We start from the raw sequence: 13,575 nt of genomic DNA, 5'->3' as shown, positions 1-13,575 counted from the left end.
AAAAAAAATAAAAAATCTTTGCCGAGTGCCTTCCGGGTTGACACTCGGCAAAGAAATTTAAAAAAAATGAAAAAAAACGTTTGCTGAGTGCTGGCCATAGGGCACTCGCAAAGAAATTTTAAAAAAAAATAAAAACACTTTGCCGAGTGCCTGTAGGGTTGGCACTCGGCAAAGATTTTTTTTTAAAAAAAATAAAAAATCTTTGCCGAGTGCCTTCTGGGTTGACACTCGGCAAAGAAATTTTTAAAAAAAATGAAAAAATGTTTGCCGAGTGTCGTCCATAGGGCACTCGGCAAAGAAATTTTTAAAAAAAAATTAAAAAAATCTTTGCCGAGTGCCTGCATGGTTGGCACTCGGCAAAGTAACCGTCAACGGGACCGGCGCCGTGATGGTCGCTTTTCTTTGCCGAGTGTCCCCGGGGCACTCGGCAAAGAGGGCTTTGCCGATCAAATTTTTGCCGTGTGTTCTTTGCCTAGTGCCGCACTCGGCAAAAGCTTTGCCGAGTGCAATTGGGCCTAAAGAACCTGAATCTAGTTGTGACTTGTTGAATGGAGGGAGCATGATTCGTTCTTTGTAGAAAATGTAACCACTGAATTTCAAGGAAAATCTGTGCAAAAGTATTTTATTTGTGTTCCTTACATTCATCCAAATCTACTACTCCTTTCATTCCAAATTGTAAGTTGTTTTGACTTTTTAAGATACAATGTTGTTTTTAGCTTATCAAGATACATAGCTTGTATTACGTACCTAGACATAATATATATTTAGGTACATAGCAAAAACTAGAAAAGTCAAAACGGCTTATAATTTGGAATAAAGGGATTAATTCTCTCTGGATCCCAAAGAAAGAAAGCATCTAGATTGTATGGATTTTGCTTCAGTTTATTGGGTTTCATTGATTTATCCTCCAACTAGAAAACTATAAACCCTCTCACTATTTGAAGCTCCAAATGGGCCCAACCGTCTCCTAGCTTTGAGCTAGGCCGTTTGTTCCTTGCGCCATCGCGTTAAAATGCACCTCAGCCCAAAGGGCTGAGCCGTGATTCATCGACAGGTCCAACAAACCACCAAACGTAATTTTGCGCCCCCTAGTTTATGCTATAAGCTAAATTTAAGACCAACCAAGTACTTATAAGTAGCCTGTTGCACTGCCGAGCCGACAAACATTGCAGCACTTGTGGTCAGATTGAAACCAATGCTCATCTCTTCTTCCACTGCGACTTCGCTCGTGCGGTACGGTTCTCAACTGATCCCCCTCTTAGGACTGACACTTTGCCAAATGAAGATGATGGAGTACAACTCAGTCTGTCCACTTTTATTACTGACTCCATTTCTGATTACCTGCTAAACGACAAGAGATTCATTGATGCTGTCGCTGCATTCATGCAAACTCATCTGCTGGTGACGAACAGATGCAAAATACACGGCCAGCCACACCTGATAACAATGAGCACAGCGGTGGCACTGACGCACCGCCGACACAGTCAAACCAGGTAATGCCTCACTCCTCCGTTCAACCCAATGCAGGTCGCACACGGAACAACACGACATCTGCAGGGCAACGAATTCATCGACAACAACCATTGCTCCAACCCAATCACCAGGAACAATCTTGGTCCTCCAGGTACGAACCAGTCGCATCCAGGAAACACAACACACAGTTCAATCCGAACCCAGAGGAACAGGTACACTTACCAAGCATCAAGACCATACACAATTCAACTGCCAGCCCTGCTACCAAGGCCATGCATCAACTCTGCTAGATCACACCTCACGACAGCCAAAGAGAGCTGGACGGGGAGTTTTCATCATTAATACAGAAATGCATCCAACACATAACATTTACATCAAGGGAGTGCTCTCAGATTCCTCCTCGGTTCTAATGGCAGAGGCTGCAGCTCTAGCACTCGCTCTCTCGGCTTCAACTGCAGGACACAAACTTCTTACAGATAATCAAGAGCTGGTATGCTTCTTAAGCAGCACAAATCATTCCAATCACAGGATCTTCAAGATAGGGAGGCATCTAAATCAGATGGCTCATACTCTAGCACAACAGGCTATCCTAGAGATTCAGTCTCATCATGCTAGTCCATCTTTCACTTGTACAAATAGCGATCATGCCAACCAGTGCCCGTTGATGGAAGCACTGCAATCTGTACTCTCAGTCTCTGTATACCTGCTAACAGCTCGATGCTGTTGAAATAAATTCATGTTTCTTGTAAAAAAAAGACCAAATAAAAGAACTTTTTAAAACAAAGTGATATTCACACTAGCTCTATTTTATTAACGCTACCAGCGACATCAAACATTGCCAATAACTTCTGCATAAAGATTTAGTGCATTGTGGATTAGAAAGTCAAACTGTGGCACTGTCAGATTGCCACAATTACACAAATCTTACAATACACAGTTCATTTAGCAACCCCCTACTTCAACACTGGAAAAAGGAATAGACCTCATAAAATTTAACAGCAAACAAGAGTACGAGTCAAGCAGCAACTACTCAAAGGATGCGCATACACCTACCCCTCTTTTTTCACATTCAAAGGGATCGGTTTTAGACAAATCATGGGCATGATTGATATGCATAAAGTCATGCTCACATCTTTTAGTAGTAAAATAAACCCGAGCACATCTTGAAGCCCTTTTCTCCAGCTGGAGCAGCTGATGCTGCTCTGCAAGAAATCTATCAGTCACATTGTACCTTTGACACTCAAATGTCATCGACTCCAGCATCTTTGCGTTCAGTACAAAGAATGTGGCAAAGCTAATTTGTGACAATATGCCTTGATAATTATTCAACACAACTGTCTTGAGACGGATGTCAAGGCATTTGATAAGATTACGATGTTTACGGCGCCATAAATTCTTGTCTCCATCCTGGTATGACTGAAAAGGAAAAAACAGTATACAAACACAACCAATTGAAGAAGAATTGGCACAATATTAAGTCAGACCCAAAGAATATATGAACACAATGAATTACTAGTTTAGTATGTTTACCCTGATATACAACTTCTCCAGGCATGGGAAGCATCTCATCAAGTCAATAATCGGATCCAGGCTAAGAATAAAAACATTGACTGCTAAAATCTTGACAGTACAAGCCGACGTTGTCTGAGTTAGTGACCCGGAATCCCTTTATGTTGCATGGCTGCATGAAACATGCATTAGCCCATTGATAAAAGTCAATATTTTCAAGTTTTTTCTGCACACAGAAAAGCAAACTCAGAACCTGTAGGCAAGAGGTGGAAAAGCAATAGATACCTAAATAATCATAGAGCCCAACGCGAGCCTGGAAGAGTGATCAGAAAAATTTAGGCAACCAAAGGTCTACAGATTAGGTGCTGAAATAACTGATACTCGCAGTAACATTCCCGACTGTGGTTGTCGAAGATTAAGAATCCTTTTAAGGCAAGGGGCATCCTCGACAATGAATTCTTCTAAGCAGTTCATTGTTCGATCATACCCAGCACTCACCCCAATGCTTGTAAGCGTAGGCCAAAGATTCTGCGAAGCAGCAAGCACTCGAGGACGGGAGAAGCAGCAACGATGCTATGCAGGGAATCCTCCGAAATGCCGCCGATCCGTTTAAGTGCGAGCTTCTTGAGACGGGGGAACTGAAGCGCCTGGGTGATGTCGACAGAGAGGTGGCATTGGCTGAATGTGGCGACACAAAGGGACGACGAGAACCGGAAGGTAGATGCCGGCAGAGGTGGCAGTTTCAACCCAGCCGTCGCAAAGCAGTCAATCTCTTGGAGGTTGTCGAGGGCGGAGGATCGGAGCCAAGCATCCACAGTGGCGGGGCTGTCCCATAGGCGTTGTGCAGGGAAGCGAAAGCGGCGGCCGGGGCCCCGGTGAGAGGAGAGGATGCGGGAGACGACATTGATGGTACGAAGTTCACTGCCGTCAAGGTTGATGCGGGAGACGACACCGATAGTGCGAAGTTCACCGCCGTCGAGGATGAGAGGGGCTGAGCGCTAGAGATGGCGCGGTTAGTTTAATCTCCAACGATTGGCCCAACGGCCAATCGAACCCCTTGACTGCGTTCTGATCAGGGACGCTTAACCGACCACCGGTCGGCGGGCCCCTATCACACAGCGCTATAAGTAAAGAGAGAGGTGGAGCCAGGGCACGCTAGACGAGGTTCGACGCCGCCACTGACCTACCAAAGTAACCCTAGAAGGCTCCTCCGATCATGGGCTGCGCTGCAAGTGACAGGAAGCCCCGTGCACTAATACAGAGACGGGCTTTACTCCCGGTGGGGAACCCTCTTTAGTCCCGGTTCCCCACCCGGGAGTAAGCATCCGGGACTAAAGGGGGTCCTTTAGTCCCGGGTCAGGAACCGGGAATAAAGGGGGGACCTTTAGTCCCGGTGGGTAACACCAACCGGGACTAAAGGTCCTCCCAGCTTTAAAAAAAATAATACCTCCCACCGCTGCGTCCCATGAGATTCGAACCCAAGACCTCATGCATTGCCTCGCGCGTAGCTTACCACCCCACCTACACAACACATCTGACAATAGATGGGATGCTTTCCTTTTGAACTAACCCACCAGGGGACCTTTAGTCCCGATTGGTGGCTCCAACCGGGACTAAAGGGTCCTTTAGTCCGGGTTGGTGTTACCAACCGGGACTAAAGGGTCTACCTTTAGTCCCGATTGGTGTTACCAACCGGGACTAAAGGTTGAGGACTTTTAGTCCCGGTTGGTGGCTCCAACCGGGAGTAAAGGTCCACCTTTAGTCCCGGTTGGTGTCTCCAACCAGGACTAAAGGTCCCCTGCCACTATGCCGAGCGCAGTAGCCGTTGGGCAGGGACCTTTAGTCCCGGTTGGAGACACCAACCGGGACTAAAGGTCTCTCTAGTCCCGGGCGCAAAAAATATCGGGACTAGAGCCCATTTTAGCCTCGGATGAAAGGTCTGTTCTCTACTAGTGGTGGCAGCGCCCCCGTCCTCTGGACTCTACCATGCTTCCTCCTCTATCTCCTCTGCCAACCCTAAAGGTATGGGTCTCTCTCTTTCTCTGTCTCCCTCTCCCGATTCATGTTCTAGATCGATTTGAACCAAATAGAGATGAATCTACCCACTAATCTACACCTAGATGATCCTAAGATTCTATCATTGGTATAAGAGATAGGCTTTCTAGGGCGTAGATCTAGTTTGGGGTAGAAAACTGAAAAGAAATCGAAGAGAAAGAGGAACAGAGGGTTCGATCCGTTTCGGATTGAAACCCTAACCCTAATCAGCGGAAGAAACAGAGATGCAGAGGGTTCAACCGAACTCTAACCCTAACCCTAACCCCAAATTGGACCAGCTCTGAGAAGAAAAGAAAGAAGATCCAAAAGAGAAGAAGGGGAAAGGGGAAGAGCTCGAAAGGCGGCTTACCTAATGAAACCCTAACCCTAACTCACGACGAGGAAGGGGAAGAGACTGAATGGACAAGGGAAGGAGCTCCTACCTGGGGTCCGCCCGCTCCATCTCCACCGCCGGCCGTCGCATGGACGCCGCATAGGAAGTCAACCCTAGCCGCCGGGGCGGGAGAAGCGCCGCCGCACGATCTCTGCCTCAGGCTCGGTCCAAAGGGCACCACCGTGGTGCCGCGCGCAGCTCCGGCCGCACGCGTGCGCCGGCGAGGGGTGCCACGGTGGAGCCGCCATCCCCTGCGTCGCGTCTGCCTTGAGCTCGGCTGCGCTCTGTCGCTCGCGGGGCTGAGAGAGAGAAAGGGGAGAAGAGAAGTGAGCTAGGGTTTTGGGAGCCGGCGCCGCGTCGCCGTTTTTGGTCTGCCAAGACGCACGCGTGGCCGTCCGATTTGCATCAACGGCGTAGATCAACTGGGCCAGATTGAGACCAGGCGGGAGTGCACAGCGGGCGACTTTGCCGACCTAGGCCCAGGTTGCGGACTAGGAGGCGCCGCGGGCGCGCGGAGGTTGTTGGGCCAGGCCATTTTGCCGACTGGGCTGAAGTACAGTGTTCAGTTTGAATCCATTTTTGTTTTTCTTTTTCCAGTAAAAGTTTATCTCCTGAAAAATGATTAATGGCTCAAGAAAATTAGCAAAAGAATTCCTGTGGGTAAAATTCACAAATTTTGTTTAAGTTTCCGCTGCAAAGTTTAATGCTGATTATCTTCTAATTAAATTCAAACCAACGGAAGAATTTAATTTGAAAAGCAGTTATATTTAGTAAATGATGATTATGTTGATCCTCTAATTAAATTAGAACCAACGGGAAAATTTAATTAGAGGACTAGTCCATTTTTTGTTTAAGTAAGATTATGGTATTGTCATTTTCTGACCAACGTTGATGATGATAATATTATAACGAATTTAAGTTTGAAGTTTAAATCTCTGAAAATTTTTATACCAACATGGTGAATGTTTCAGAGAGTTGATAAGGACAAAACATGCTCTGAACTAAAAGAATGTATTTCATTATTAAGTTTCCGCTGCCATGATGTTGATTATCTTCTAATTAAATTTGAACCAATGAGAGAATTTAATTTTGAAGAGTAGTTATATGGATTTCAAGTTAATTCATGAGTTTTATACATTAATTCTATTTTCTGTCCAATGATGATGTAGAATTGATGTAGAAGCATATTGTATGTTTTATTTTATCCAACAAGATCACTCGACTGCATGCCAACGTGCTGTAGTGCTGGGGTATGTGAATGAAAAGGCTTGAGTCAAGCTAGTTCAGGACAATTTTTGTTAGTTTACTAATTTTCTGATTAAATTGGAACCAACGGGAAGATTTAATTGGAAAATAAAGTATAAGTGAATGTTTAAGTCATCATGACTAAGTTTTTATATAGATGTATTCCACATGGGGAGAAGTTTTGGCATAGTAATTATGCTAGTCCATCCAGCATGACGGGAGAAGTTTGGGTAGCTCTTATGCTATCCTAGTATCGACCATGGAACAATAGAAATGCATCGTCATGGTCAATACTAACCAAAGGATAAGAAAAAGATGTAAGCGTGACTTGCAAAAGTACTGCTAATGAAAGACCTCGTTGAGTTCTTAAAGTGAATTAAGGAAAGTGTACTCCTAAACGGATCAAGAAATAACATTGTTTACATGACACAATCATGTGAATAAAGTAAGTTATATGTGTCTCCTTGTTTACAGGCTTTCTGAATAGTTATCAAAATTATGATAGTAAAATTCATGCTATATTTCGAGGAGGAGAATATTAAGATCAATTAAGAAAATACTCTTTATTAAAAGTGAGATAAAGATCAATTAAGAAAGATACTCTTCATTAAGAGTGAGATAAAGACTATTGGAGGAGTACAATGGTTATAACAATGATACCCCTAAGCAGAGAAATAGCTAAATTTCTAGACCTTTTAAAGTTCCGACAGAAAAATAGCGTAGTTAGTCTCAAAGATGTTAAGGTGATGCTTAAAGCGCCATATGATAGTTTAACAGATTAAACCCAAAATAAGATATTTAAAAATATACTATCTTTAGAAAAGATGGGAAGATCTGGGAGCTTGGTATATAGAGGTATGTAGAGACCTAAGACTTGAAGAGAAGCAGGACTGCATGCCCACTTCAGTGATTCAAAAACAACAAATCTCTCAATACCTGTTGATGTTGTATGACTTATACAACACCTATTGTTGGCTTTTCAAAGAAGATGAATAATATAAACAAGAATCTTGTAATACAGGAGCTTGTGGAATCAATTGCCTCTTGGCAATGAAGAGCAACAATAGCCCCATATGAAAGTGCCAGTAGATGAGGCCCCAGAAGGTCTCAAAGAATTAGTAAACCAGTTTTTTCAATGACTATGAAGTCTATGTTAGTAAAGAAATTCAAATGGAGGGTGATTCCACCTCATTTGAAGAAGCCATGAGAATCGTTTACTCGTTTAAATGGCAAGAAGCTATGAAAGTTGAAATGAATTAGATGAATACTAATATTTTTTGGAACTTAGAAGTAATTCCTAATGGAGCCAAAATAGTAGACTGTTAATGGGTCTATAACACAAAATGTGACTCCAAATGGAATGTAGAAAGATATAAAGTTGAAATAAATTCAATGAATACCAACGATGTTTGGGACTTAGATGTAATTCCTAATGGAGCAAAAATAGTAGGCTGTTAATGGGTCTACAAGAAAAAATGTGACTCCAAAGGGAATGTAGAAAGATATAAAGCATGACTTGTAGCAATATGCTTTATGCAAAGAGAATGAAAAGATTACGATGAGAGTTTTCTCTCTAGTCTCATGCAAGGATTCTTTATAATCATAATGGTGTTCATGGCATATTATGACTTAGAAATACATCAGATGGATGTAAAAACGACATTCCTCATCGGGGATTTATATGAAAACGTTTACATGGCATAACCCAAAAGGTTTTGTTGTGGAAGAAAAGAACATAAGGGATGACGCCTGTATAAATCCATTTATGGATTAAAAGCAAGTCTCTAAACAGTAGTATTTAAAGTTGATGAAACGATAAGAAAGTTTGGGTTTTTAAAAAAAATGAGATGGATAAAAGCGTTTATGCAAAGCTCAAGAATGCAAAATTCACTTTCCACATCCTGTGAATAGATAACATTCTACTCATTAGTAGTGATGTTAATCTGTCATTGGAGAAGAAGTTTTATCCTCAAGTTTTAATGTGAATGATCTTGGTGAAGCGTCATTGGTTCGAGAAATCGAAATTCACCGAGATAGAAGAAAATAGGGTATTAGGACTATCGCAAAGGCATACTTACAAAAGATTCTAAAGAAGTAAAGTATGCATGCGAGTAAACCTACGCCTGCTCCTATAGTCAAGGGTAATAGTTTTGAGAACTTTAAGTGTTTTTGGAACCGATATGAGATCGATCAAAAGAATATGGTTCCATATGCTTCAGTTGTTGGAAGCTTGATGAGTGTACAAGTACAAGTAATAACTTACCTTGACATAGTTTATGTATCCAGGATATTTTGGCAGAAGTCTAGTTCAGATATAGATCACTGGAATTGAGTTGAGAATGTCTTACAATTTTGCAAAGTACCATAGGCCCCATGCTGAGTAAGAAAGAATAAGTACTCTCAAATAGTTGAGGGTACAAAAAGTTAAGTCTTGGCGAGATGTGTAGTGAAATCCATAGCAGTTGCTAACACTCGTAGTTGGAGTATTATTATGAAAAAGCTCCAAAGAAACAGTTGCGGTATTATCAGTGATGCATACCATAGTATAGATTGTCATGAGGCTTAAGGAACAGGCAAAAGGAGGTTAAGGGAATTTGTACCCGGATTAAAAAATGGTAGACAACAGCAACAACCATTTAAAGTAAGTTAACTCTTAAGACAACAACTCAAGTGTGCTGCCAAACACATTGACACTAAGGTACTGTTGTAAAGGAGAAAATCCGGAATCATTTTGAAAGCATTAAGCACATAAGGCTAACCACCCAGTGAATTCAGAGAACACATAGTCGATATGGGTTTATGAGAAAGCCTATGATTTCTGGATACTAAGGGCCTAGTTGGGTATATGTTTCAAAACAGAGAGGTGTATTATAGCTGTTAAATCTAATGGCAACTGACCGTGACGATGAAGCACGCTCTATGCACTGATCTGCGATGGAATGGGATAAAGATAATGTAAGTAAGTTAAGTTTAAGTCATAAGGTGAGATCAAGGGGAAGAATGTTAGTTTGATCTCCAACGATTGGCCCAACGGCCAATCGGACCCCTTGACCGCATCCTGATCGAGGACGCTTAACCGACCACTGGTCGGCGGGCCCCTATCACACAGCGCTATAAGTAAAGAGAAAGGTGGGGCCAGGGCACGCTAAATGAGGTTCGACGCCTCCACTGATCCACCGAAGGAACCCTAGAAGGCCCCTCCGATCATCGGCTACGCTGCAAGTGATGGGAAGCCCCGCCGACAGCGCCCCCATCCTCTGGACTCTATCGTGCATCCTCCTCTATCTCCTCTACCAACCCCGAAGGTATGGGCCTCTCTCTTTCTCTGTCTCCCTCTCCTGATTCATGTTCTAGATCGATTTGAACCAAATAGAGATGAATCTATCCACTAATCTATACCTAGATGATCTAAGATTCTATCAGGCGCCACCGGGTGGCAAGGATTTGGGTGCGGGCGGCATCCTTGGTGGGGAGGAGAGAGATGACCTCACCTAGAATGGCGTCCGGGAGGAGGCTGAGTCGATCGACACCATCTTCTTCGTCTCCGGCAGCTCTAGGCGGCGGATCTTGGATGTAGGTTTCGTCTCCTCCGGCTCCAGGAAGACTGGATTCAGGCACACTCGTCGCTGGTACCAGCGGTGAGATGTTTGGTCCACCCTCCTGTTCCGGGCTCTTGGACGCCTCTGGTTTCCTTCTCTTGGCAAGGCGAGGAACCGCATGTGTCTCCATGGCCGCCCGCCGGTGGGTTGATTGGGGGCGGGGAAAGGGGAAACACGAGCACGACGGCTTGCAGAAGCTCCGTAGGGTTTCATTGGGATTGGGGCCGTGCCTCGCGTACCGGCCCATGGACCCGAACCATCTACGTTAGGCTTCCCGCGTGCGCCCACGACGCTGCTGAAATTCGCTCCGATTCTAGAAAAGCAAGGTACGCGCTGCGCGCTAGGGCTGGGTAGTAACGCCTTAATTTCAACATCCTAATGATTTCTCTTTTTTATCAACTAGATATGTGTCCGTGCGTTGCATGGGGGCTCAAATTTTTGTCCACACCTACTACGAAAGATTTGATCATTTTTTAAAAACAATAAAAAAGCATCAAATGATTTTGCATTGGGAATCTAAACTATTTCCAAATACTTAGGCTTTTGGATCATATTCGACATAATTCATGTGTATGCCAATTCTTTTTTTTTAGATTGAGTACGGCCCCATTGAGCCTCTTTCGGTCCGCACACACAGATCTATATTTCTGACTTTGGAGTTGACAATTTTTGGGCTTTCCAAACTAACTTTGGTGTAGATTGTTAATGGGTTGTACATGCCCTTAGGCTTTTCAGGATTTATATTTCACATGCAAAGATAAGGTTACACTCTCTAGTCGAAAGGATCTTGACAAAATTTGAAATATAATTTTTGGATTTGATTATAATTTTATATAGTTTTTATAAGTCTCAGTCAATTTGTGCATTGTTTGGAAAAAGACAAGAAGCTAACAAACACTTTTTTTTCATCTGCAGCCCTCCACTTTTTCCTATTCTTGCCATCAGGTCATTGCTGAATCAGATCACAAACTCATGCACTCTCGATCTTAACGGCCGGTATGGCTGGCCAGGACTGACCTCGCCGCTGCTGTGGCCCTGGAGGCCTGGACAGCCGCGAGTCGACTCGTTTTGACGGGGGCACGAGCAGGAGCTAGCGTATGTGAGTCGTAGCAGAGTTAACGAATGAAGACGACGTGAGGCAGGGCCCAACGGTTTTTTTTTTTTACGAAAGCACACCGTATAATGAGTAGTGGGATGTGGAACGTGGGTATGTCAGAAATGAGGCCGTGGACGTGCGCGAGGCTGCGAGCTCCGGGACTCGTTTCCGAACAAGGCCGTTATGAGCGGGGTGCGCAGACGATAACCTCCGGTATTTTTTTTTTTGTGTAGAGAAGAGAAGAATAGATATACTGGACTGGATTCGTACGACATAATGACTTGAGCCTGTACGTGTTTTTTTTTGTCATATATGTGGGCGTTCGGCTGGTCACTTCCTTGTTTCAGCTTATTCTCTCTCATAGAATACTATTGAATCATCCGGAACCATCCGAAATCTACTGTGCATAGCACCATCCGAACACGCCCTATATGTATAAGCCTGTACGTTATTTTGAATTAAATAAATGGCAAGGTGGCCTGAGCCTTCCAGCGTTCCGTTTAGTTGCAGGATACAGACTCAGTAGACGTGATAAGCGTCACAAGCGGGGAAACAAACGGACTCCATATATACTCCGTAGACATGGGCAGACGTCCGTAAAGAGGAGCGAACGAACGGGGCGTCCGACGATAACCTTAGATATTTTTTAGGCGTAGAGAAGAGATTCAATTACCGTTTCACCATCTCTTCTCCTTCTGCGTGGAATCAAAGAGAGAAGATCAACTGTCAAAAATAAAGATCGCTATCCATGTCTAACAGCCAAAGCTTAACCTGTAGATTTACATTAAAACAACCTGATAATGATACGCCATGGGCATCCGTCCATCCGAATGACCGATCCACCTGCGCCGCGCGCCTAAACCTGCGTCACTCCGTCCGTGTTGCACATTGCGCGCCCTCGCCCCACTCCGCACTCGCTGCTGCCACTCCACTCCGCACTCGCTCCCTCCCTCCCGTCGCACGCGCTGCCTGCTCCCACCCGTCGCGCGTGCCACCTACTCGGCTGAACCAAGGCCGGTGCTGGTCGTGCTGACGATGGTGGTGCTCATGCGCCGCCACTGGTGATGGTGTAGGTGGCGCTCACGTGCCGCCGCCCGCGCGCCGGTTCCCACCCCCGACGTCTGGAATCGACCGGCTCCGACCTTCCCTGTGTTGCAAAACGCATGTTTGAAGTGTTTCAGATGTTTTATATGGATGTTGCAATGGTAGTTTACGAATCTTGCACTTGTTGCAATGGTTATACATCGTATCTTGCAATAGTTTATTCAAAATATTTGATCTATTTTCAGACACATATTGCAAGTATTTTATTTGGATGTTGCATATGTTGCAATGGCTATGTTGCAAATGTATGTTCAAATGCTTATCTGTTTCAGACGTATATTGCATTTGTTTTATTTGAGTGTTACAAAAGTAGATCTAGATGTAGGGTTGTTGAGTGACGAAGAGAGAGCTAGTGCGGGAGCCTTGGCGGCGTCGATGTGGATAGGAGGCGCAGGCCGTGCAATGCCGATGTGGAAGAGGCGGGGGAGTCATCCGAGTGAAGTGGAAGAGGTGGGTGCGTGTGGCAGAACCGCCCAAAATAACACGCTTTCGGAGGCGCTCGTCTTCCACTAGACACTAAGCACCTCGAAAGTGAGCTACATCGGACAATTCCGTCGAGCACACCCCAAGGGAGAACTCGAAACAATCTATGTTTTACATCCAGAATCCAATAATGAGTACGAGCTTACAATACTTAGTCTATTTCAAACAACAAGAGTTTTTGAAAATTATTTAATACAATACCGGAGTTCAGAGTGCGATAATTAAACAACAGGATAAAAATAAACATCTAGCGGAAACGATACAAGGATCCGTCTGTGTCAACAGAAGAATCCTCCACACAAGAGCTACTCCTCAAGCTGCACCTACAACAGGAGTAAAATAAACCTTGAGTACACAATGCACTCGCAAGACTTACCCGACTAGTGAGAATAGTTTCTCGACTCCAAGGAGTATGATAGGCAATATTGGTTTGCTGTTTTCTTTTTGTTTGCGAAAAAACATTACTAGGAGTACGTCCTTAAGATCAAGTTTTATTAGCAGTCATGATTACTTCACGAGCTAACCATTCTAAATAAGCACATGTTCTACTTTCAAGTAGGGGTTGAGCAATCAAAACCATTTTACCATCTTTTATCTTCCAGGTCTTACTACGGTGCTAAACCATAGCCGAGTCGTAC

General features: G+C 44.1%; 1 pseudogene; it reads right to left on the bottom strand.

The window, feature by feature from the left end:
• Positions 1 to 2,499: 2,499 nt before the first annotated feature.
• On the bottom strand, positions 2,500 to 10,384 carry LOC136551272 (F-box/LRR-repeat protein 13-like; annotated as a pseudogene).
• Between the last annotated feature and the right edge of the window lie 3,191 nt (positions 10,385 to 13,575).

This window comes from Miscanthus floridulus, chromosome 4 (assembly GCF_019320115.1).
Source record: "Miscanthus floridulus cultivar M001 chromosome 4, ASM1932011v1, whole genome shotgun sequence".
Taxonomy (NCBI): domain Eukaryota; kingdom Viridiplantae; phylum Streptophyta; class Magnoliopsida; order Poales; family Poaceae; genus Miscanthus; species Miscanthus floridulus.
Note: the sequence above shows the minus strand (reverse complement) of the source record. Positions and strands in the feature narration are given on the sequence as shown.